The sequence below is a fragment of the Musca autumnalis genome, unplaced genomic scaffold, assembly GCF_047663935.1.
Source record: "Musca autumnalis isolate F117 unplaced genomic scaffold, ASM4766393v1 scaffold_5, whole genome shotgun sequence".
Taxonomy (NCBI): Eukaryota; Metazoa; Arthropoda; class Insecta; order Diptera; family Muscidae; genus Musca; species Musca autumnalis.
The window spans coordinates 136,531,023-136,558,064 of NW_027412088.1; the positions used below are offsets into that span (position 1 = coordinate 136,531,023).

General features: G+C 33.3%; 3 long non-coding RNA genes across 3 annotated transcripts; 2 read left to right on the forward strand and 1 right to left on the reverse strand.

Moving 5' to 3' along the window:
* The first annotated feature begins 14,128 nt into the window (after nt 1-14,128).
* LOC141406222 (uncharacterized) lies at nt 14,129-15,088 on the forward strand. Its single transcript, XR_012413342.1, has 3 exons — nt 14,129-14,203; nt 14,283-14,361; nt 14,441-15,088. It is a non-coding gene; the product is annotated as an uncharacterized lncRNA (long non-coding RNA).
* Nucleotides 15,089-16,601: 1,513 nt separating this feature from the next.
* LOC141405777 (uncharacterized) lies at nt 16,602-24,282 on the reverse strand. Its single transcript, XR_012413264.1, has 7 exons — nt 23,794-24,282; nt 23,294-23,729; nt 22,947-23,200; nt 22,734-22,885; nt 22,450-22,669; nt 22,026-22,389; nt 16,602-16,759 (listed from the first exon to the last, which is right to left on the reverse strand). It is a non-coding gene; the product is annotated as an uncharacterized lncRNA (long non-coding RNA).
* A 1,063-nt stretch (nt 24,283-25,345) lies between these two features.
* LOC141386566 (uncharacterized) lies at nt 25,346-26,305 on the forward strand. The gene is made up of 3 exons (XR_012408403.1): nt 25,346-25,420; nt 25,500-25,578; nt 25,658-26,305. It is a non-coding gene; the product is annotated as an uncharacterized lncRNA (long non-coding RNA).
* The last annotated feature ends 737 nt before the right edge of the window (nt 26,306-27,042 follow it).

Consider the following 27,042-nt stretch of genomic DNA (forward strand, 5'->3'; position numbering starts at 1 on the left):
AATGACCACACTTAAATTTTTTTGTTCAACTCACTTTGATTTCGGTAGTGAGAAATTTCAGCACAAATTTGCCTCTTTTTCTCACTTTTTTTACATTTGTAATAGCTAATTTTTTCACGAACGTGAGATTTGCTTACCCTCTTGTTGTTTATAATAAGGGAAGAGTGAGAACATAACAGCACTCACGGCGATATGATGTTTATAATAGGGGAGGAGGCGAGAAAGAGAAAACTCACGGTGAGATGCCGTTCATAATTGGGCTGTATATATTTCATTCCAGATACTATTTTTGGAACAAGTCTCGTTTAGGGCCTCTCGATATATAGCCATGGGGGAAGTCAAAACTTCCCGAGATATGGGTCCTTGTTTATGGGCAACTCTCGGGAAGTATGGACTTCTCCCGGGAAAGTTATATATCGTTATGTTCATTTTTAGTGTTAATTATACCCTATACCACAATGTGGAAAAGGGTATTATAAGTTTGTTTTGGTAAAAATTCATGTAACACCGCGAAATATCCGTCGGAGACCCCCAATGTGGTATACCAATCTTCATATCTCGACGAGATAAAGCGATTTTGAGATGTGTGTCTGTCTGTCCATTATAAATTGTAAACACGCTCCAGGCCGCAATTATGGACCGATCGTCACGAAATTTTGTATGGAGGTCGGGTTCAGATCAGAATAGATCCCTATTCTTATTGGTGATGATCGTGAAATATTTACAGGTGAAATGGACCAAAAACATAATATTTATCCAATTTTCTAGCGGCTCTGTAGGTCTCAATAATAGTCCGATCAACGCGTAATTTTAAATAAGGTAAGAGTATATCACAAAGGAGAAGCTTGCAATTTGAGATGGCGATCGGATAATATTTAGAAGGTTAAATGGACCAAAACTTTTGTGTGAAAATTGTGAAAATTTTTAATATACAGCTTATATCTTAATTCCTGGAAGTGACATTCCGGACAAGTAAGATATACTTGAAAGTGGAACGCTTGACCTTTCAACTGATGCCAATTATGTTGGTGTGCATGATCAGATAACAGAGTTACAGCCAAATATATTCCGTTATTTGTTTGTAGTGTAATAATAAACTCGCTAGAAGTCGCAATTATACATCAATAGTCACGAAATTTTGCACCGGGTAAGAGTATAAGTCGAAAAAGATGCCTACAATTTTGAATGATGATCTGATACTCTTTAGTGGGTGAAATGGACCATTACTTTTGTATGAAAAATATAAAATTTTTTTTTAGTCGATATTTTAATTCCTTGAGGACATATATATTACGCAAAGTAGCCTACATATGGAAAAAAAACTACTGACCTTTCCTCTGATGTAAATTGCAATAAAGTGTAGATAACGGGCCTACTGCCTAATATATAATGGGTTCTGTGTAGAGAACCACATTTTTATCCCATGCTACTTATTGTCCCTCCAAAAGTTTATGTAACACCACGAAATATTCGTCCTAGACCCCTTATTTGGTATGCCGAAATTCATATCTCGACGAGATAAAGCGATTTAGCGATGTGTGTCCGTCCATTAAAAATTGTAAACAAGCTTAAGGCCGCAATTATGGACCGATTGTAACGAATTTTTTAAGGAGGTTGGATTCGGGCCAGTATAGAAATGATTAGTTTTTGGTGATGATCGTGAAATGTTCAAGGGATGAAATGGACCAAAAACAAAATTTTAACCAATTTTGTAGCGGTTCTGTAGGTCAAAATAATAACCCGCAAATTTTTAAACAAAGTTTGAGTTTATGATGAAGAAGAAGCGTACAAACTAAAGTGGGTTTCATTTACATTTTACGTGAACTAAATTTTCCTTTCCTGCTACAAAAATGTCTTTGTCATGCTAGATAACTTTTTGGTTTTGGTCATAAGTATTATACATTACATATCTGATATTTGATAATTAATTTTTCTCAATTATTGAAAAGAAGTTCCGTGGAGAGCGATTGTTCAGGGATAGTGGTATAGGGTATCACATGGTCGGCTCCGTCCGACTATAGACTTTTCTTACTTGTTTTTAATTAATTTCTCGTTGGAATCGAGCTTAATGATTAAGTGAAAAAGGAAAGCCGACGATTCGAACCCACACACACACCACTATGTGACATGCATGTTTCGCCTTCGGTAAAGGCTCCTCAGACATATCGGATATGGAGCGGCTTCGCTGTCCTCGAACTTTTCGGCTTAAATGTCGTTTAGGGGCACCTCTCGGAAATTTTTACAGTAGATAGCCCTTGGCATCCTGAATACAACGATATATAATTTTCCGGGGGGAAGTCCATACTTCCCGAGATATGGGTCTAGACATTTCGGAAATTTCGTACTTTCACACCTTTAGGTTGTTTAGGGGCACCTCTCGGATCGGGCTGAAATTTTTACAGTAGATAGCCCTAGGCATCCTGAATACAACGATATACAATTTTCCGGGGGGAAGTCCATACCTCCCGAGATATGGGTCTTGACATTTCGGAAATTTCGTACTTTCACACCTTTAGGTTGTTTAGGGGCACCTCTCGGATCGGGCTGAAAATTTTACAGTAGATAGCCCTAGGCATCCTGAATACAACGATATATAATTTTCCGGGGGGAAGTCCATACTTCCCGAGATATGGGTCTTGACTTTTTTACTTTTATCACCATTATTTTTAAAACCTATGCAATATGGGACTCGTTTTAAAGCTCACGAAGAGTACTTTCCAATGCCGCCTTTTCTTTCTCCTATGGACAGGGTCAAAAGTGGGCTACGCGATCAAAACTCTCTTTTAAATTGAAAGTGTTCTTAAGTAGCCGGCCTTCGGCCTTGGATTTAAGACTTTCTCCTATGGACAGGTGCCCCTAATCCGAGAGGTGCCCCTAAACAACCTAAAGGTGTGAAAGTACGAAATTTCCGAAATGTCAAGACCCATATCTCGGGAAGTATGGACTTCCCCCCGGAAAATTATATATCGTTGTATTCAATATGCCAAGGGCTATCTACTGTAAAAATTTCAGCCCGATCCGAGAGGTGCCCCTAAACAACCTAAAGGTGTGAAAGTACGAAATTTCCGAAATGTCAAGACCCATATCTCGGGAAGTATGGACTTCCCCCGGAAAATTATATATCGTTGGAATCAGGGTCCCAAGGGCTACCTATGGTAAAAATTTCGGACCGATCCCAGAGGTGCCCCTAAACGACACTTGTTCCAACTTTTCTTCTTTCAAATGCATTTTGTTTTGTTTTTTACAACAACAATGGGTATTTTCCCATTTAGTTGTACTTTCATGACAAACGCTTAACGCTGCCTTTGAAAGTAATAAGCCAATAGAAATATGTGATGATCCGTCCAGTCGTTTTCAAGATAGTGAGGACACTGCAAGACGATTTTCTAAAAACAATGTCTCGTAGATGGCTATTTGCCACAAAACTATTCAATATTTTTCAACACAAAATTACCGAAGGTAGATCAAAATGTGCCTTTCCTCATGGAAAAATATCTATTAAAAAAGTCTGGTAATTTTCTTGAAAAAATTCATAAAAAATTATGTTATTTTCAGCTGCACGACTAAGTGTGACCATTTAAACAAAACTAAGGCCATATTTATATTATAGCATTTTTCAGGGTTAACCTTCTTTATGAGGATTTATTTGAAACATAAGCAATGGAATTGACATTTGAAACCCAGTGGGTTTGTTATATATAAACGTACTATAATACAAATATAGTTTTAAGAGGTTAATTAATATAGTTTATATTATAGGTTTTTTTTTCGGGTTAACCTTCTTTATGAGGATTTATTTGACGTATACACAATGGAATTGACATTTAAAATCTAGTGGCTTTTTATACCCTCCACCATAGTATGGAGGGTATATTAAGTTTGTTTTTCCGTTTGTAACGCATTGAAATACTCATTTGCGACCCTATAAAGTATATATATTCTTGATCGGGGTAAAATTCTAAGTCGATCTGAGCACGTCCGTCCGTCCGTCCGTCCGTCTGTGGTAATCACTCTAGCATCCACAAAAATGGAGATAGGACGCTGAAATTTTGGGAAAGAGCGTCTTTTGTTTGCAGGCAGGTCAAGTTCGATGATGGGCTATATCGGTCCACGTTTTGGTATAGCCCCCATATAACGGTACCCCCCGATTTACGGTATTTTGACGTTTTTAGCTACATTTTCAGACCGATTTGGCTATAATTTGACATTTAGGGTTCTTAAGTACCAATAAACATATATAACAAAACTTGTGGACATAGGTCCACGTTTTGGTATAGCCCCCATATAACGGTACCCCCCGATTTGCGGTATTTTGACGTTTTTAGCTACATTTTTATACCGATTTAGCTATAATTTGACATTTAGGGTTCTTAAGTATCAATAAACTTATATTACAAAAGTTGTGGACATAGGTCCACGTTTTGGTATAGCCCCCATATAACGGTACCCTCAGATATACGGTATTTTGACGTTTTTAGCTACATTATCAGACCGATGTAGCTATAATTTGACATTTAGGGTTCTTAAGTGTTAATAAACTTACATATTAGAAGTTGTGGACATAGGTCCACGTTTTGGTATAGCCCCCATATAACGGTACCCCCCGATTTGCTGTATTTTGACGTTTTTAGCTACATTTTCAGACCGATGTAGCTATAATTTGACATTTAGGGTTCTTAAGTGTCAATAAACTTATATAACAAAAGTTGTGGACATAGGTCCACGTTTTGGTATCTATATTTATAAATGAGCTTGGTGATAAGTGATTGACTGACTGACTGACTCATCATCAACGCCCAGCCAAAACGGCTAAAGCTAGGAGCTTGAAATTTTACCAGTGGGTCACTGTTGATGCAAATGTGCGAGATAAGGCCGGGTTTTAGAAAATTCGTCCTGGAACCACAAAAAATAACAACAACAAAAATCCTTATTTTTCATTACTATTACGTACTTATTCACTTAGTTGGCCCTCTGCAAGACATGTGTCAAATTAACAATGCTATAACTTCTTGATATCGTAAGAGATCACACATAATTTGAAATTTTGTAGTTTACTTCTAGGCGCACTTATTTTATCGTAAACCACTAAATAATAGAAAGACAATTACGCAAAAAATACAAACCGATCCTGATTTTGTTTTCACATAACAGGTGTCGCACAAAAGATTTTCATTCGTTAAAATCCAATTTAAAATTAAAACAAAAATTCTTTCAATAAATAATGTTGGGTTTGTTGAACAAATGAGTTGATGTTGAAGACAACATTAGGGGAATAAATTCAGAAATCGGCCAGAAATAACAACTACTAAAAACTGTATGGACCTGACTTTTTGGTAATAACTAAATGTTTGCAAATCAATGAAAGTGCAATAAAATTGTGCATATTACAACGATTTATTTGGAATTAAAAATTTTATCGTATATGGAGATGTACAGTCATAACTATTCAATTGTTTCTGGTTTGGGGACTATTATTGATTTCATTAATTATTTAGCAATTTCTTCAAATTCTGTAATTTGAAGAAATTGCTAAAAAATTAATGAAATCAATAATAGTCCCCAAACCAGAGACAAAAGATTGGTTCTGTAATTGAAAACTATTTTGGAGTATGTGTGTTACGTGAAAAAGGCAGAAAAGTATTACATAACAAGTATTCATCACGAAGGGTTAGGAAAAAGTTCTCTCCCCGCAAAATATAAACGAACGAATCAGATTTGCTACTAAGAAGATTTCAAGCCCGTTAAAGTACTTTGATGACGTTATATTTTCTGATGAGATGAAAATTATGTTGCACTATTACGACGGAACCCAAAAAATATAGCGCAACCCTCTCACAGCCCTGGAAAATAAAAATGCAATACATACTGTAAAGTTCGGAGAACTGTAAGTTATGGTATGGGCATAGACAAATGAAGTGTATAGACAATGGATTACTCATGTTGAGTGCTGTCAACAGACTCAAACCAAAATACTCAACATTTTTTGAAGTCGATTTTTGAGAAAAATTGCAAGATTTTCTTTTACATCTGAGTATGTAGATTTCGTCAAAAACTAACCCCATACAGTTTTTGTTAGAACAAAATGTTTTTAAATTGTGTTTTTAATTGAGTTGTTCTGAAAACGAAATCGATGTTAACAAATGAATCGTATAGACAAAGGATTACTCATTCGATTTGTTCCTAGGTTTTACCATTTTTGAGATATAGAAGTTCAGGTCACAGTTTTAGGTTTTTTTGTTAGGTTTTCGCGAGTTTGCTTGAAAACGGCATGTATTGTCAAAATGGGACTAAAAAAATCTTATAGCTGTGAAAATTTCGGAATTTTTTCCTAGGTTGTACCATTTTTGCGATATATAAGTTAAAGTAGGGAAATTGCAGTCATGACATTGTTTCATATGGAGACGATACAGTCAGTGAATTGTCCTAATCTGAACATCTATATCTTAAAAATAGTAACACCTACAAAAATATCATAAAGGACAACTTTGTAGAGAATTTTCGATGCTACTACAATTTCTTTATTCCATTTTGAAAGGGCATGAAACCCTAAAAACCCCCAAAAAATGTAAACTTTGACCGTGATTTATTTAAAAATCGCTCAGGCGATTTTTTTATTCCCAGGTGTAAGCTCCTTTAATTTAATGTTGGTTCAAGAGCACTGCATCATGTTATATGCTGTTAACCGACCCAAACAAAAATACTCAACGTTTTTCGAAGGCGATTTAAAAAAATTCAATATTTTCATGTATATATTTATCTGAGGATGTAGATTTCTTGAGGAGCTTGAAATTTTACCAGTGGGTCACTGTTGATGTAAATGTGCGAGATAAGGCCGGGTTTTAGAAAATTCGTCCTGGAACCACAAAAAATAACAACAACAAAAATCCTTATTTTTCATTATTATTGACATAATTTTAAATTTTGTAGTTTACTTCTAGGCGCACTTATTTTATCGTAAACCACTAAATAATAGAAAGACAAACTGATCCTGATTTTGTTTTCACATAACAGGTGTCGCACAAAAGATTTTCATTCCTTAAAGTCCAGTTAGAAAAAATGATTACAAACGATGAATTTGTAAAAATTTTGATTTTTAATTTAAAATTAAAACAAAAATTCTTTCAATAAATAATATTGGGTTTGTTGATCAAATGAGTTGCTGTTGAAGACAACATTAGGGGAATAAATTCAGAAATCGGCCAGAAATAACAACAACTAAAAACTGTATCGACTTGACTTCTTGGTAATAACTAAATGTTTGCAAATCAATGAAAGTGCAATAAAATGGTGCATATTACCACGATTTATTTGCAATTAAGAAGTTTATCGTATATGGAGATGTACAGTCATAACTATTAAATTTTCAATTTCAAAATCTGTAATTTGAAGAAATGGCTAAATAATTAATGAAATCAATAATAGGTTCCAAACCAGAGACAAAAGATTGGTTCTGTAATTGAAAACGATTTTGGAGTATGTGTGTTACATGAAAAGTATTACATAACAAGTATTCATCACGAAGGGTTAGGAAAAAGTTCTCTCCCCGCAAAATGTAAACGAACGAATCAGATTTGCTACTAAGAAGATTTCAAGCCCGTTAAAGTACTTTGATGACGTTATATTTTCTGATGAGATGAAAATTATGTTGCACTATTACGACGGAACCCAAAAAATATGGCGCAACCCTCTCACAGCCCTGGAAAATAAAAATGCAATACATACTGTAAAGTTCGGAGAACTGTTAGGTTATGGTAAGGGCATAGACAAATGAAGTGTATAGACAAAGGATTACTCATGTTGAGTGCTGTCAACAGACTCAAACCAAAATACTCAACATTTTTCGAAGTAGATTTTTGAGAAAAATTGCAAGATTTTCTTTTACATCTGAGGATGTCGATTCCGTCAAAAACTAACCCCATACAGTTTTTGTTAGAAGAAGATGTTTTAAAAATTGTGTTTTTAATTGAGTTGTTCTGTTTGCAATTAAGAATTATTATGGCGTTCTTGGTATATAGAAATGTAGAGTCTATAACTTTTCGTCACTAAATAATTTAGGAAATCAATAATAGACCACAAACCAGAATCAAATTTTGGTTTTGTAATTGAAAACGATTTTGGAATATGTGCGTTACGTGAAAAAGTCAGAAAAGCATTATCACGAAGGGATAGGAAAAACCACTGCTCTCCCCGTAAAATATAGGGAAACGAATTTTCTACAGAGAAGATTTCAAGCCCTTTAAAGTACTTTGATGACGTTATATTTTCTAATGAGACGAACATTATGTTGTATTATTACGAGGGGACCCAAAAAGTATGGCGCGAACTTCTCTATAACGAACTTCCCAATAACGAATTTTTCTCTATAACGAAGAAATATTGAAAACACAGTTTTTTCAGTCCATGCTCACCTATTTTAACCTCTATATAACGAACTTCCCTATAACGAATACTTCTCTATAAAGAAGTTTTTTAAGCACATGTTATATTTCCCACACAAAATAACCTCCCTATAACGAATTAAAAAACAATATCTTTCAACAGCGCTCTTATTGAAGTCCACTTTATTTTTACATTGCGCACACAATATGTGTGTTCGTTTACTCAAAATTTGTGCAAATTGTTACTGGATGTTGTTCGTTTACTCTACAGTACAATGCAAAAGACCTTAGACGATTACAAGAAGTTACTGAACTTGTACAAATTTGTACAAATTGTTGAGTAAACGAACACACCTAATGTGTCAAAACAAAACAGTGGTTTATGAGGAAAAATATCAGTTAAAATATTTTTTGTGGTGATCGAACGCAAACTACGATAAAATTGTAGAGATCAGCAAGTTTATCATTTGGTTTTGTTTAGATTCGAAGACTGATGAATCGTGCAATATGTTTTGAATTGCCTTTTCTTTCCCAGTTTAAGAAATAGTTGCGAAACAAAGTTCCCGATCATATTTGTTTTCCCACTGCTCATTGGGATGACTTTTTTGATGAGGCAAAGTAGCTTAAGGGGTATTATCAATTTGTGCATTTGTATGTAACATGCAAAAGGAAACGAAATAGGTCAATGGTTCCTTTCGATGATCTACATAGCATCACATTCTGATTATCCTATCCGGGTTAAAATTTATGATGGTCGCAATTTTGACTAAAGGACTATAGCCATTGCTTTTGACGAGAATAGGTTGAGATTTGAATATAGCTCCCATATATTCTCCCGATTCCGTATATTCTATCCACCAAACAACTATTTTAAAACAAATGTGTAATGAAATCTGTTCAGTAGTGCGATTCACAAACTAATTTTGTGAGTTACCTACAAGTGTCGGTAAAATTAAAATGCTTATAATTTCGGTAATTACCGAAAGAATATGTGGTAATACCTTAAACTGTCGTACTTTACTGGTTAAAGAATTTGTAAATAGGAACGGGTGAAACTATACTCTGCATTTAAATTTATTTATTTATTATCCTCCTTTATATTCGTGTGAATTCTCCGCTAACGAAGTAGCGGGCACTTGCTAGTAACCCCATATAACGGTACCCCCCGATTTACGGTATTTTGACGGTTTTAGCTACATTTTCAGACCGATTTGGCTATAATTTGACATTTAGGGTTCTTAATTGTCAATAAACATACATAACAAAACTTGTGGACATAGGTCCACGTTTTGGTACAGCCCCCATATAACGGTACCCCCCGATTTGCGGTATTTTGACGTTTTTAGCAACATTTTTAGACCGATTTAGCTATAATTTGACATTTAGGGTTCTTAAGTATCAATAAACATATATGACAAAAGTTGTGGACATAAGTCCACGGTTTGGTATAGCCCCCATATAACGGTACCCCCCGATATACGGTATTTTGACGTTTTTAGCTACATTATCAGACCGATGTAGCTATAATTTGGCATTTAGGGTTCTTAAATGTTAATAAACTTATATAATAAAAGTTGTGGACATAGGTCCACGTTTTGGTATAGCCCCCATATAACGGTACCCCCCGATTTGCGGTATTTTGACGTTTTTAGCTACATTTTCAGACCGATGTAGCTATAATTTGACATTTAGGGTTCTTAAATGTCAATAAACTTATATAACAAAAGTTGTGGACATAGGTCCAAGTTTTGGTATAGCCCCCATATAACGGTACCCCCCGATTTGCGGTATTTTGACGTTTGTAGCTACATTTTCAGACCGATTTAGCTATAATTTGACATTTATTGTTCTTAAGTGTCAATAAACTTATGTGACAAAACTTGTGGACATAGGTCCACGTTTTGGTATAGCCCCCATATAACGGTACCCCCCCCCCCCCATTTACGGTATTTTGACGTTTTAGCTACATTTTCAGACCGATATAGCTATAATTTGACATTTAGGGTTCTTAAGTGTAACTAAATTTATATAACAAAAGTTGTGGACCTAGGTCCACGTGTTGGTATAGCCCCCATATAACGGTACCCCCGATTTACGACATTTTGACGTTTTTATCTACATTTTCAGACCGATTTAGCTATCAATTGACATTTAGGGTTCTTAAATGTCAATAAACTTATATAACTAGTGGACATAGGTCCATGTTTTGGAATAGCCCCCATATAACGTTACCGCCCGATTTCAGGTATTTTGAGAATTTTACCAACAAGTTTTAACCGAATTATCTGTAATTTGAACATTTGACATTTGAAATTCTTAGTGGTCACCACACCTCTCCACCAAAAATTGTCAAGAAAGCCCCCATATAACGGTACCTCCCGATTTTCAGTAATTTGATGATTTTAGCTACAATATTAAACCGAACTAGCAGTAATTTGACATTTGAAGTTCTTAGTGGTCACAACACCTCTCCATCAAAAATTGTCAAATAGGTCCATGTTCGGATATAGCTCCCATGTAACGGTACCTCCCAATTTTCAGTAATTTGGCCATTTTAGCTACAATTTTTAACAGAACTAACAGTAATTTGACATTTGAAGGTTGTAGTGGTCACCACGCATCTGCATCAACAATTTTCAACATAGCCCCAATATAACGATACTTCCCGATTTTCGGTACTTTGAGGATTTTACTTAAAATGTTTAACCGAACGTAGGTCCATGTTTTTGTATAGCCCCAAAACAAACCTCCCGATTTTCCGTACCTTAGCTTTAGTTTTGGACGAACTTTCTGTAATTTGAAATTTAAAAGTCAACAAAAATTCTGCAACAAAAATTGTTCATTTAAGTTCATATTTTCGTATAGCCCAGATACCTCCGAACTAGCTGTTAATGACATTTGAAGCTAGAATACTCAAAATTCGATATTTTGAGTATTCTAGCTAAATTTTTTAACCGAATTAGGAGTTATTTGACATTAAAGGCTCCCATCAAAAACTCTCAACATAGACCCATGTTTTATTATAACCCCTATATAACAGTACCTCCCAATTTCTAGCCCACCAAAAATTGTCAACAGTTAGATATAGGCACCATAAAAAAGGGCCTCCCGAATGAAGCATTTTATGTACATTATCTGACATTTTAACGTACTCACTTAAAGTTGGGGACAGGAATGAATATTTTATGGTGGAGGGTATGAAAAGTTCGGCCCGGCCGAACTTAAGCTGTAAACAGATACAACGTTTGGGTAAAGTTTTGTGTCGTTTTGGCCGTTTTTACACTGTTGGGCTTGATGCCGAAAAATTCAAATTCATTTGAAATATATGCCGGCAAACAGATAAACGCTGGACTTTGGTATCGTCGTCGCCCTGTTGTTGTTGTTTTTTTCTCGACGCCCAACGCAAAACTTTAATCAAACGTTGTATCTGTTTTCAGCTTTAATGCTTTTTTACTTGTTTAAATTCGGTTATATATAAACGTACCATGGCGGAATAACAAGGTGTTACATCTGGTATGTTCCAGTACTGCACATTTCTACACATTTTTACTATTTTTTTCGATAACATAATGGAAAAATCGGTTATCGGAGTAAAAATGTGTAGAAATGTGCAGTACTGGATAGAGCTGGCAAAAAATCGATGGCACTATCGATAATATCGATTATTATTTAAAAACTCAACATCGATAGATAGTTTTTCCTATCGATATTATCGGAATAAAAACCCCTAACCTTAAATCCATTGAAATAAATAGAAATTTCGCTGCTTTTCGGTTATGTGTGTGTAAGAAAGTAAGACCGTAGTCACACGTACACATTTTTCGGTAAAATAAAATGTACTTTTTACATTTTTTATAAAATAAAAGCAGTTGTTTATTCTCCTTTGCATTTCTGTGAACTACTTTTGCATAATTTCAAGAAAATCATTGACGTTTCTGCCATTTTAATCTCCAAATTAATGGCGATGAGAACTTAACGATAATATCGATAGAAATCGATATTTTAAAACATTATATCGAAAATATCTAATGTTGGGAATATCGATGGTTTGCCAGCTCTAGTACTGGAACATACCAATCGATAACAATAATCGGGCCATTTACCACACCAAACGTCAACATTTGTTCGCAAATTTTGACGTTTGGTCTGGGAAATGGTCCGATTATTGTTATCGATGTAACACCTTATTATTCCACCATGAAACGTACTATAATAAGGTGATAGATTTACATATCGCACCTGTTCAACAAAAGGATAGAAACTCAAAATTTCTTATTTTTCAGTATAGGCAAAAAACTATTTATATTAATGTTAAGCTAGGTACATATGTATTGCCATTTTTGAATGACAGCTTTGCTCAGATAATCGGTTGCTTGCCAATGTGGCCGTTCATTTTTGTCATTCATCATGCAACCACAAAAAATTTTGTGGTTGTTGGACAGTCAGGTGTTTGTTGTATGATGGTATGATAGTGTGAACCCAAAACGTCATTCAAGGAAAAAATTTGCCGTGTAAATATCAAATAAAAATGAATAATTCGCGCATTTTTATTAAGTTTGGAGAATTCCTATTGTCACACTTGCTGTTGCTTAAAAAATTGCAGCATCACGAAACAAATTAATATTTCTTGCGTTTTTTTTTTTAAATTTGTTTGTCGAACAATTTTCCATGGGCTACAAAAAAATCAGAAATACCAAAATGTAAACAAAGATAAATAGAGATCGCTCATTTGTTTTTCGATCCCTCTAATTTATCTGGGCGTTGTTACACAATAGAGTATATAATACGTCCCATGACATATAGATGGTGCTGAATGTTATTTAATCATCTTTATGTTTGACGCAACAAGAAAAGACCAACATTTTAATAATCTACGTCAATGATTAAAGCCCAATTACTAACGATATGCAAAATTTACACTTACAATAACACCCATAAAGAGCAATTTACATCTAACGTGTTATAAAACATGCGTCATATAAGTCTTCAATTCCGTAGAACATCTGTCAAATAAATGACATAACTTCCCAAAACATCTGTTTTAAGTACAAGTGTAAATTGTTTTTAATATTATAGTTCATTATTCCACAATTTCTATGACTATACCAGGATTTACATCTGCTGGATTTTTAAAACGTGTGATATTAAGTGAAATTTACATTTAACATATTTTATCGTGCGTCATTTAGGTTGTCAAATGCATTGAATATTTGTGAAATAAATACAAGTGTGCAAATGCATTTAACGTGTTTTACCCAATAGTGTTTTCAGTTGTAAAGGTAAACGGAGTTTAAGATAATAAATAATGAATCAATGCATGTATTATATGTCCAATACACATAATTATATCTCAAAGAGTTATATTCATAGACATTTTAGTTCATCATTGTTTATATTTCAGTTGAATGTATTTATACATCAAGTGCATTTTTTCAAGTCTTTTGGTCTCTTCCTTTACCTTTGAAAATGGTAAAACCAGCAAAAGTAGGAAACATTTTAAACTGCTACCGTATGAATTGTATGGTGTCAGAAGTAAAGGAGCGCTTTTCGAGTAAAAAGTGGTAAAACTTGAAGATTCTTGCACGTAAAGGAACAGAGATTTTGATTCAATTTATACATGCATGCCATCTGCCGAGTCGCTCAACATCATCGTCATTAACACACCCACGCTTGCAAATAATGTTAGTTCACACCATTTCGTTACAAACATGTGATACTTCATCTTCACGATGTCACATTGAATTACTCTGCCATTTTTGAAAAAGTAATTCAACACGTAAGATACGATTCAACAAGATCACCCATAACCTTAAGATAATTTAAAGGTGATTTTTTTCTTAAAACAAGTTATCATTACAAGTGAAATGTTGTGTCTAAAATTTTCTAAAATTTAATTTTTTATAGAATTAGCTTGTTAAGCCAAATTGACACATTCGCAAATTGACACATTCTACAACGAAATACATTTATATTGTTCACTCGGGTAAGAACTTTTCCAACTTGAAAGTACAGTCGATTCATTCTTGTAACAAGTGAATCAACATTATTTTTCTTTTTACCAGAATCTCGTGGTAAGGTCATAAATAGACCATAGAAAGGCCATTCTATTGAGGATTTGGCGATTTTTACAAACCGCGGTAGTCGCCAAATACCAATTATACGCATAAAAGCCGTAGGATACCACAGATTCCGAGCCTGGACTTGTGGTAAAGGAAAGAAGTCATCTATATAATAGGACCTTAAACCAAGTTACCATAAAATACCACAGGTCTGAACAATATTAAAGAGTGAGTACACCAACCAATATGAATAAGTGAAAAGTGTCATCTTTTATAATGTAAAGTAATCACAAGAACAATTGTGACAAAGAGAAAGTACCATCTACAGATCATTTTGGTCTTTACAAAAAAATGTAGCTTAAGAAAAGAGCCCCACCTTTCTGTGATAACATAACCTTCATATTTTCACATGTGGCTGATTCACAATGATTTGTTACCTAATTGAGTAAAACTGGATAATTAAAAAAAGCATAATTTTAGGCATAAATAAAAGAATTATATTATGAAAACGTAACTCTACATATTAAAATCCAAAAAAGAAGAGAAAATAATATAAATGTTAAAAAAATAGATAAAATTCATATTAATTACCTAAAATGATATAACCTAAAATTAACCTAACCTAATAATGAAGTGCACATGGATATCATTATCAACCTGTAGACTACATAGAAAAGTAAATTCATTATAAATTGAGAAACATATATACAATATATGAAGCACTTTAATATAAAAAAAGGAACAAACATAAATATATTAAGTTATATATATAAAAATTTCTCTATAATTTTTAATAAACAAAAATTAGATATATATAATTTTATACATTTATACATATGTACATATAACAATTTCAAACCAAAATATACAAAAAAAAAAAAATACAAATTATTCAATATTGCATGTTAATAAACAAATATTTATTAAAATTAATCATTTTTTTATATTTTGTTGTTGAAATTGTTATAAAAGGAATTATTATCTATTATCACATTAGCGCTAAAATAATATTAAACAAAAATATATCTATTTTTTTTAGTAATATAAAAATAAGTATAAAATTTTTGTCTAAACGTTATAAAATGAACGAAAAGTTCCAATTTAATGAATATAATTTGATTGTTAATTAAAATATTAGAAATGTTTTAATTTTTGAATTCAAAATGGGTTGAATATTTGTTAGGTTTGTGGTAAGTTTCATTAGGGGTATATTCCAAATATTAGATGGCAGGAATATACCACGGATGACTGTAATATGTCATATGGGGTGGGCAAGAAGCCATCGAGGTTAACATCCAGAACCTCAAATTGGTTGGAAATCTAAACGCTATTCATTTTAAGTTGATTTAATAAAAGGTTATTATATTTGATTTACATCCGTTTCCTCTTTGTTTGCTATTATAAATTCAAATTTAGATCCAATTTAAATCCCCGCTATGAACAAAAACATCTATCATGGTATACAAATTTATATGGACAGTTTAGCGGAAAAAGAACCTACCCATTCCGGCGAGCTAAGCCGCAGCCAAAACAAAAGTACCATGTCCGCTCAACTAGACTGTCACATATATGGCGCCCAACTCTCGAGCTTCTTTAAATTTTTGTTTTTACAATAGCCTAAACTCTTCATCAAACTACTATCAGTTGTATAGGTATCCAGGAAGGCTAGTATAAAGCCATGCCATGTTGTAAAGGTACTCTGATGTAGTGAAATGTAGAGTTACCAATTTAGTAAAGTGTTATTACAATCGTGGAAGTATCATAATTTAAGGCTATAGAGCTAGATATTTATTTGTATTTCAACGAAAGTATTATTCATTGACCTAAAAAGGTATAATTCATTTAATTTTGATTTCCCAAATTGTATTTCGATATATAAACCTCAAAACCCAAATCTATTGAAAACAAAAACAACATTCGATTTAAAATGAATACTTTATTTAAAATGTTTATTAGAAAATAATCATAATTAAGTATTCAATTACAATTTATATTCTAGATAATTAATTTTCTAATTAATATTAGAAAGTGTTAATAGTTTAGAAAAGCTATAAAAGTTGTAAAACTGATTTCCATCCTAATGTAAATACATAGAAAAATATACCACTATCTAACAAATAAAAATTCAACCCAGAAATTATCTTATAATTGAATCAAATTTATCGCTATTTTCATTGAATGATATTTATTTACACATCATTGAAAATTACTAAAGAATAAAAATAAAAAAACATATGGAAAGAAATTGAAAACTAATAATATTATTACATAAAAACAAAGAAAAATTCTAAAACAATACAATTTCCAAAAATATTCAAAAATCTGAAAAGAAACAGAAAAACATAGCTATTATTAAAATAGTATATTTTTATATACTTAAAACTTATATACTAAAACTTAAAAATATTTCAAAATATTATATACTAATTATTATATTATTTATTAAGTATTTGAATATAAATTACATATAATTAAATTTCCAAAATATTCAATGAAAATTATTAACATTTATATTTCCAATTTAAAAATGCTAAAAATTTAACTTGATAAATTTCCAATATATTTCATATGCTAATCATAAGAAAATTTTGCGCATAAATTCATTTTTTTCAACTTCATATTGGTCATTCAAACTCTTTTCACCCATTTTCTAATTAAATATTTTCCATAATGGCAAGTAATAACCAAAATCAGTTACCTAGTAGATCATCTAGTAGGATAGCGAGCAAAAATAATCAAAATACAGCTCCTCAAAATCACCCTATAGCTAGTACTTCAAAAGCGGCATTTCAAAACAATAACCCTATAGGTAACCAAATTTTGTCCAATAATACTGCTGTAACGCAAAATAATGCAAACAGTTCATTGCTTTCTACACCAGGTGTAAATCAGACTGTTGTCCAAACAGGGATTCCACCATTAATGTCTGTCAATGTCCCACCACCTACAGGTCCTCAAAGGACATCTTCACCAGACACTGTTACTTCCATAGCTAGTCCAGAATATAATAGTACTGTTGCTCAAGAAATAAGAAGTCAATTTGAGAGAAATGCTAGACAACAACCCCCATTAGAAAACGTGAATCTTGAAGCCCCTATTCTTAGTAATGACGGTCCAAGTCTACGAGAATACATAACCGCGTCTGTTAGAGTCGCTCAAACCGAAGCCATTCAGGCAATGGAAAACAGATTAGCGGCTATGATACCTCAAGTGGTCTCAAATTCCATAAACTCTTTGAGGAATTCAACTTTTAATACCCGAGATGCTAATAGAACTGAGCATGAACACATACCGCACTCTTACTATCCCCAAACAAATAGTTTCCAAAGGCAACAACAACAAGCCAACACGAATATTAATAGAGAACACTATTCTCAAAACTTTAGTCAAAATTTTGCAATAGGTTATAAACCGATGACTCCACTTCAATTGCAAAAATGGGGCTTGAAGTTTGATGGTTCTTCGAAAAACATTAGCGTTGAGGAATTCATTTTTAGGGCTGAATCTCTAAGAGTTGACTATAATTGTCCTTGGGATGTTTTCGTCAAAGGATTCCATCATTTGCTAACTGGAAGAGCCTATGATTGGATCTGGCAGTTCCGCCAACAGAATCCTTGGTGCGAATGGGATTTTCTAAAATATAGCCTCATTAAAAAATTCCGAAATTTCGAATCCGATTTTGAAATACAAAGAAAGATTATAGATCGTCGACAGCTTCCTTCCGAAACTGCCGACATCTATATTTCTGAAATTGTTAAATTAAAAAATCAGATGAGAGTTCCCATCCCTGAATTTGAGATAGTACGAATAATCAAAGAAAATCTAAAGGAAGGACTAGTACAACTCATTTATGCAAGAAATATTGAATCGATAGACGTTCTCATAGAAGAGTGTAGAAGAGCTGAAGCAAATATCGCTAAACGAATGCTTTATAGGCAACAGCAAAACTACAGAAGAGTACATGAGATTGAGTTCGATGAATCCTGTGAACCGTTTTCTGAAGTTGAAGCAATTCATGCAACTTCACCAGCAAGACAAATGACATGCTGGAATTGTAAGAAAACCGGCCACACATATATCGAATGCGATGTAGAACAGCGCAATATCTTTTGCTATAAATGTGGGTTCGATGGAGTAACATCACCCAAATGTCCAAAATGCGTGGGAAACCGCTCCAAGAGCATGGGAAATGCTGGGAACCCATGTTCTCAGAAGGACACATCCCAGTGAAACTATTTACCCCAGACCTACAAACAAATAATGATCAGACATTCAATCAAAACTCCACTAATTTACACATAGCCAAGAAAATTTATTCAACAACAACAAAACTTAAAACTATTGTACCATATGAAGAAAGATTGCTAGAGTACAATAAAAAAAGGGCTGAAATATTCAAGGACTTTGTACCTGAAGTTAGCAAAAGAGTTGTAAAAGCAAGAAAAGGTTACCTTAGAAGGAAGACCGAAAGAAAATCTATAGCCTCAGCATATCTAGAAGTCGATAATGACATCAGACCTTATATGAAGGTAAAACTCAATGGCATCGAGTTCACTGGACTTATGGACAGTGGAGCTTCAATAAGTTGCCTGGGTAATGATTGCATTGAAAATGCTGACAAAATGAATGCACAGATATTCAATTTCAAATCGTGCCTAAGAACAGCTGACGGCAAGCAACAGTTAATTGTAGGTAAAATCAATGTCAATGTCCTTTGTGGAAATAAGTCTACTGAAATGACATTCTATTTAGTACCTAGCTTGAAGCAAAATCTTATTTTAGGATATGATTTTTGGCAAAAATTTCATATTAAAATCTCTGTCGTACCTAGCATAACAGACAAAGAAGTATCAGAACTCGAAGAAGACATAAAAATGCATAGTTTGTCTCATGAGCAATCGGTAAAATTAGAAAACGCTAAACTCTCATTTCGTTGCTACACAAAATACGGTCTAGGAAAAACCCATCTGGAAGAGCACATAATTGACATTGGAAGTGCAGCTCCGAAAAAGATGAGGTATTATCCAGTTAGTCCAGCAGTACAAAAACTGATGTACGACGAACTAGACCGTATGCTCGAACTCGATGTAATCGAGATAGCACGAAATGCAGAATGGAACAATAGAGTTACCCTTGTTATAAAACCCAATAAAAACCGATTATGCTTAGACGCTAGAGAACTCAATAAGGTGACGCGTAAAGACGCATATCCGTTGCCTAATATTGAAGGCTTATTAGCAAGACTCGGAGATACGCATTTCATATCAGCAATAGATCTAAAGGATGCATTTTGGCAAATTCCTTTGGAGGAATCGAGCCGTCCTTTGACAGCATTCACGGTCCAAGGTAGACCCCACTACCAGTTTAAGGTCATGCCTTTTGGACTATGCAATGCTGCTCAAAGGATGTGCCGCCTGATGGATAAAGTGATTCCTCCAGAGTTGAAGGACCGTGTTTTTGTGTATCTCGACGATCTATTGGTGGTATCTCAGAACTTCGATGTCCATATGGAAATGCTCAAGGTTGTAGGAGACAGACTTACAAACGCTGGCCTTACGATAAATATGGAGAAATCGAAATTCTGTTATCGAGAATTGCGATATCTCGGTTATATCGTAGGCGCAGGCAAGCTAAAGCCTGATCCGGGAAAGATAGAAGCCATTATGAACATCAAATTGCCCAAAAATCAAAAGGATGTAAGGAAATTTTTAGGTACTGTTGGGTGGTATCGTAGATTTATCCACGATTTTTCCACCTTAACATCCGCCTTAACAGATACCTTAAAGAAATCTCCGAAGTTCATAATGACACCTGAGGCTATCGAGTCTTTCGAAAAATTGAAAATATGCTTAGTTTCAAGCCCTGTTTTGTCGAGCCCTGACTTTTCAAAACCTTTCTTTGTGCAGTGCGACGCCTCAAACGTTGGAGTTGGCGCTGTTCTCTTTCAAAAGGATGATGACGATGGTGAACACCCCATCGAATACTTCTCCAAGAAATTGAACAGTGCCCAACGCAATTATTCCACCACAGAGAAAGAGTGTTTGGCAGTAATCTTGGCCATTGAGCGGTTCAGGCAATACATTGAGTTGATGGACTTTACAGTCATCACTGACCACTCAAGCCTACAATGGCTGATGCGGCAAAAAGACTTGAATGGACGTCTAGCGCGATGGAGTCTTAAACTTCAAGGCTACAGGTTCACTATTGAACATCGAAAGGGAACCAAAAATGTAGTACCTGACATGCTATCCCGCCTAGATATGGAAGAAATTGCTTTTGACACCACAGCTCTCATTGATTTCGATTCGGAAGAATTCAAAAATCCCGATTATTTAAGTCTAATTGACACAATCGCACAAAATACAGACCGGCTGCCCGATTTGAAAGTGCAGGAAGGAGTTGTGTATAAAAGGGTCAAGTTTAACACCATAGATGTAGAAAATGAGGAGGCCTGTTGGAAGATTTGGCTTCCAAATAGTTTAACTAAAGAAATTGTCAAAAAGTCCCATGAAATAAATACATGTCATGGTGGTATAGCTAAAACCATACATAATATTCGACAATATTTCTACTGGCCTTCTATGGTTACAGAAGTACGCGAGTTTATAGGTAACTGTGATACATGTAAGGAGATAAAACACCCTAAGCAAATTCTTAGACCTCCAATGGGAAGTGAAGTGATCACACTACGACCATTTCAAAAAGTCTATATTGACTTTTTAGGACCTTACCCCCGGTCAAAATCAGGCAAAAGTTTCATATTTATAGTCCTAGACCACAAAACCAAATTTGTTCTGCTCAAATCAATGATAAAAGCAACAGTTTCACAGGTAAATAAGTTTCTAGTCGAAGAGGTATTCTATAAATTCGGAGTTCCCGAATATATCCATTCTGATAATGGTAAACAATTTACCTCAGATGCCTTTAAAGAGCTCTTAAAAATGTTTGGTATACAACACATTCGAACTGCAATACATTCACCTCAATCGAATGCAAGCGAAAGGGTGAATCAAACTATCCTTAGCAGCATTCGTAGCTATTTACAAACCGATCAGGCTAAGTGGGATGAAAAGCTACCGAAGATTGAGTGTGCATTGCGTTCTACTATTCATGCCTCTACAGGTACTACACCATATTTTGCTCTAACGGGTTATCAAATGATTACTCATGCAGATGCATACAAAATATTGAAGAAACTAAATGCTCTAGAAGACGGTGAGATTGCTGTTTTGCCTAAATCAGATCATATGCAAATATTGCACCACAAGATTAATAAAAAGATCCATGAGGCATACGAAAAAAACACTAGGTTTTATAACAAAAGAAGTAGAGTCATAACCTACAAACCCGGACAAGAAGTCTTTCGGAAAAATTTTGTGCAAAGTAATTTTGCGAAAGGCATAAACTCGAAATTATGCAAACCGTTGATTAAATGTAGAATACGGAAAGCCCTAGGAAACTGTCTATATCAAATAGAAAACCTTAAAGGGGAGTTAATTGGAACTGTACACGCTCAACACCTTAAACAATAGTATTAGTGACAACACTTATGACTAATGTTAATCTTAAATATCTAAAAATTGCACACCATTTTCAAAAGTTTCAGCAAAAAAAGAGTTGGTAGAAAGAATTCACAGTTGGCACAATTGCTGGAAAAACACACATCCATCCAGAATAGTATTTCATTATTACAGCAATCGTTGTAAACTACCTGAAAAAGAACAAAAAGAAATAATTATTCATAAAGCCAATAGTTTCATATTTGAACCTAAAAAAAAAGAAAATAATTAGTAACAAACATGATAATAATTTACTAAATGAACTTAGCTGATTATGCTACTGTTATGTATGTCACTGCTTTGGATCCTATCCAACCCATAGCCATCTACACAGACATGAAAATTCCACCATAATTGCATCTACATGCCACAAAAATATTTATCCTCAGTCACCTGAAAGCATAATGTAACTTGTAATGAATGTAATAAAACATATTAAAATTGGAAACATACTCCCCTTGTAAACATCTCTATGCAATTTAGTAAGACATTGCATCGCTTTTAAACTTCATCCATCAATATCAGGATTATGCCAATTCTGTTAAATTCCACGACTTAATTCATTATCTGGTTCAATAGACTCTGGTCGTTTGCATGCAAAAACTGAGTATACGTAATATCACAGGTTAGTTTGCTTGACGTTACTCATACATTTTTCAATTAGGGCAGCGAACTATGGAAAAAAATTTCAAACTCTAATCAATATATCATCACGATATCATGACAAGCATCTCTACCTCTTTACACACACATACGTATTAATACCACAGTCGAAAATGTTGCCTGATCTGGGTATCGAACGCACGGATACATTGTGCAAGTATCCATTGCACTCTGTGTGTTTACCCAATCTATTTTGTTAAATCTTCCTTTAATAAGTTTAAGGTACCTTAAAACTAAAAACGGTATTATCAACTCATAAAAAAAAACATAACATATTAAAAGAATACCTTTCTGGTATAGCACATCTCCTGAATACTGTTTGTCACGTTAAACCTTTGTCCACATATGAGTTGCACAATAATATCGTTAAAGGAGAGATGAACCCAACATAGTACACTTGTCATACAACTCCATTTGATCAGTAAAACAATTAAGTGCACCTTTACGAATGTCATTCAGGAACTTCATTAGAGACCACTTCAATATGTCTACCTAATTAACTACCCGTTCTTTAATAATAGTACAAGCGTAATGTCCAAATCTTGACGTCCAATGACACATCATTACATCGAAAAAAAAAACATCAAATTAAGGTATTACATAGTGTTTCAAATGTACAACTAAATATACAAACCTAACTCCATAGATACTCCAGTAATATTCTCGTTGTAACTACCATCGATTTTATGATTGACAAACTAATTGTTTCATAGAATATTGGCATATGAATATCTTTTTGTTGTCCATTAAACATTGTTTGATGCCAAACACTCCACATTTCCTTCATATAGTAAAGACTCTGAAAACAAAACAAAGAAAACATATTAGTCATATTAGTGTAATGAAAACATATCTAATTGCAATGGTCAGACACGTTCCCTGTCGAATGGATTATGTACATGACTACTTGGGTCACTGCCGTTTACTACTGTTCGTTCCACGCTTTTATGTACATGCTATATGAACTAGTTCATCATCATGTTAAATGCCCTATGCAAAGACGTAAACAGGTAGTATTGCTAATTTACAACAAATCGACTGTCTATTTGAAAACACCGGTTTTGCCAGAACTAGAAATAGAAAGATAAACATTAATAAATATGCTTACTGATATACTTATTTATAATTGCCTACATGTCCATGACAATTGATATTTCTCCATGACTCCATGACAAAAATAAAAGGTTACAATTTTCGGCTGGCTCAATAACTCTCCTTCAGTGTCCACAGATCTTTATATATGTACTCCAAATAATTTTCAAATTATTCGCTTCCAATCAATATGAAAGTTGTATTATTGCATTTGTATGGAAGATTGTTTTCTTTTAGCGCTGGCGTTAAACAATTCGTTTAAGTGGAAAATTCTTGACACTTCATTCATTTCTTCGCGATTTTGTTTGTTTGTAGACACAGTTGTTGTTCGCGCTATTTAACTTTTGTTTGCTTACAAATCAATTCCCAACTCATTTAAGCTCCACGGGCTACGTTAAATGAATTGGCTTTGTGACGGTCACACTTGCTGTTGCTTAAAAAATTGCAGCATCACGAAACAAATTAATATTTCTTGCGTTTTTTTTTTTAAATTTGTTTGTCGAACAATTTTCCATGGGCTACAAAAAAATCAGAAATACCAAAATGTAAACAAAGATAAATAGAGATCGCTCATTTGTTTTTCGATCCCTCTAATTTATCTGGGCGTTGTTACACAATAGAGTATATAATACGTCCCATGACATATAGATGGTGCTGAATGTTATTTAATCATCTTTATGTTTGACGCAACAAGAAAAGACCAACATTTTAATAATCTACGTCAATGATTAAAGCCCAATTACTAACGATATGCAAAATTTACACTTACAATAACACCCATAAAGAGCAATTTACATCTAACGTGTTATAAAACATGCGTCATATAAGTCTTCAATTCCGTAGAACATCTGTCAAATAAATGACATAACTTCCCAAAACATCTGTTTTAAGTACAAGTGTAAATTGTTTTTAATATTATAGTTCATTATTCCACAATTTCTATGACTATACCAGATTTACATCTGCTGGATTTTTAAAACGTGTGATATTAAGTGAAATTTACATTTAACATATTTTATCGTGCGTCATTTAGGTTGTCAAATGCATTGAATATTTGTGAAATAAATACAAGTGTGCAAATGCATTTAACGTGTTTTACCCAATAGTGTTTTCAGTTGTAAAGGTAAACGGAGTTTAAGATAATAAATAATGAATCAATGCATGTATTATATGTCCAATACACATAATTATATCTCAAAGAGTTATATTCATAGACATTTTAGTTCATCATTGTTTATATTTCAGTTGAATGTATTTATACATCAAGTGCATTTTTTCAAGTCTTTTGGTCTCTTCCTTTACCTTTGAAAATGGTAAAACCAGCAAAAGTAGGAAACATTTTAAACTGCTACCGTATGAATTGTATGGTGTCAGAAGTAAAGGAGCGCTTTTCGAGTAAAAAGTGGTAAAACTTGAAGATTCTTGCACGTAAAGGAACAGAGATTTTGATTCAATTTATACATGCATGCCATCTGCCGAGTCGCTCAACATCATCGTCATTAACACACCCACGCTTGCAAATAATGTTAGTTCACACCATTTCGTTACAAACATGTGATACTTCATCTTCACGATGTCACATTGAATTACTCTGCCATTTTTGAAAAAGTAATTCAACACGTAAGATACGATTCAACAAGATCACCCATAACCTTAAGATAATTTAAAGGTGATTTTTTTCTTAAAACAAGTTATCATTACAAGTGAAATGTTGTGTCTAAAATTTTCTAAAATTTAATTTTTTATAGAATTAGCTTGTTAAGCCAAATTGACACATTCGCAAATTGACACATTCTACAACGAAATACATTTATATTGTTCACTCGGGTAAGAACTTTTCCAACTTGAAAGTACAGTCGATTCATTCTTGTAACAAGTGAATCAACATTATTTTTCTTTTTACCAGAATCTCGTGGTAAGGTCATAAATAGACCATAGAAAGGCCATTCTATTGAGGATTTGGCGATTTTTACAAACCGCGGTAGTCGCCAAATACCAATTATACGCATAAAAGCCGTAGGATACCACAGATTCCGAGCCTGGACTTGTGGTAAAGGAAAGAAGTCATCTATATAATAGGACCTTAAACCAAGTTACCATAAAATACCACAGGTCTGAACAATATTAAAGAGTGAGTACACCAACCAATATGAATAAGTGAAAAGTGTCATCTTTTATAATGTAAAGTAATCACAAGAACAATTGTGACAAAGAGAAAGTACCATCTACAGATCATTTTGGTCTTTACAAAAAAATGTAGCTTAAGAAAAGAGCCCCACCTTTCTGTGATAACATAACCTTCATATTTTCACATGTGGCTGATTCACAATGATTTGTTACCTAATTGAGTAAAACTGGATAATTAAAAAAAGCATAATTTTAGGCATAAATAAAAGAATTATATTATGAAAACGTAACTCTACATATTAAAATCCAAAAAAGAAGAGAAAATAATATAAATGTTAAAAAAATAGATAAAATTCATATTAATTACCTAAAATGATATAACCTAAAATTAACCTAACCTAATAATGAAGTGCACATGGATATCATTATCAACCTGTAGACTACATAGAAAAGTAAATTCATTATAAATTGAGAAACATATATACAATATATGAAGCACTTTAATATAAAAAAAGGAACAAACATAAATATATTAAGTTATATATATAAAAATTTCTCTATAATTTTTAATAAACAAAAATTAGATATATATAATTTTATACATTTATACATATGTACATATAACAATTTCAAACCAAAATATACAAAAATACAAATTATTCAATATTGCATGTTAATAAACAAATATTTATTAAAATTAATCATTTTTTTATATTTTGTTGTTGAAATTGTTATAAAAGGAATTATTATCTATTATCACATTAGCGCTAAAATAATATTAAACAAAAATATATCTATTTTTTTTTAGTAATATAAAAATAAGTATAAAATTTTTGTCTAAACGTTATAAAATGAACGAAAAGTTCCAATTTAATGAATATAATTTGATTGTTAATTAAAATATTAGAAATGTTTTAATTTTTGAATTCAAAATGGGTTGAATATTTGTTAGGTTTGTGGTAAGTTTCATTAGGGGTATATTCCAAATATTAGATGGCAGGAATATACCACGGATGACTGTAATATGTCATATGGGGTGGGCAAGAAGCCATCGAGGTTAACATCCAGAACCTCAAATTGGTTGGAAATCTAAACGCTATTCATTTTAAGTTGATTTAATAAAAGGTTATTATATTTGATTTACATCCGTTTCCTCTTTGTTTG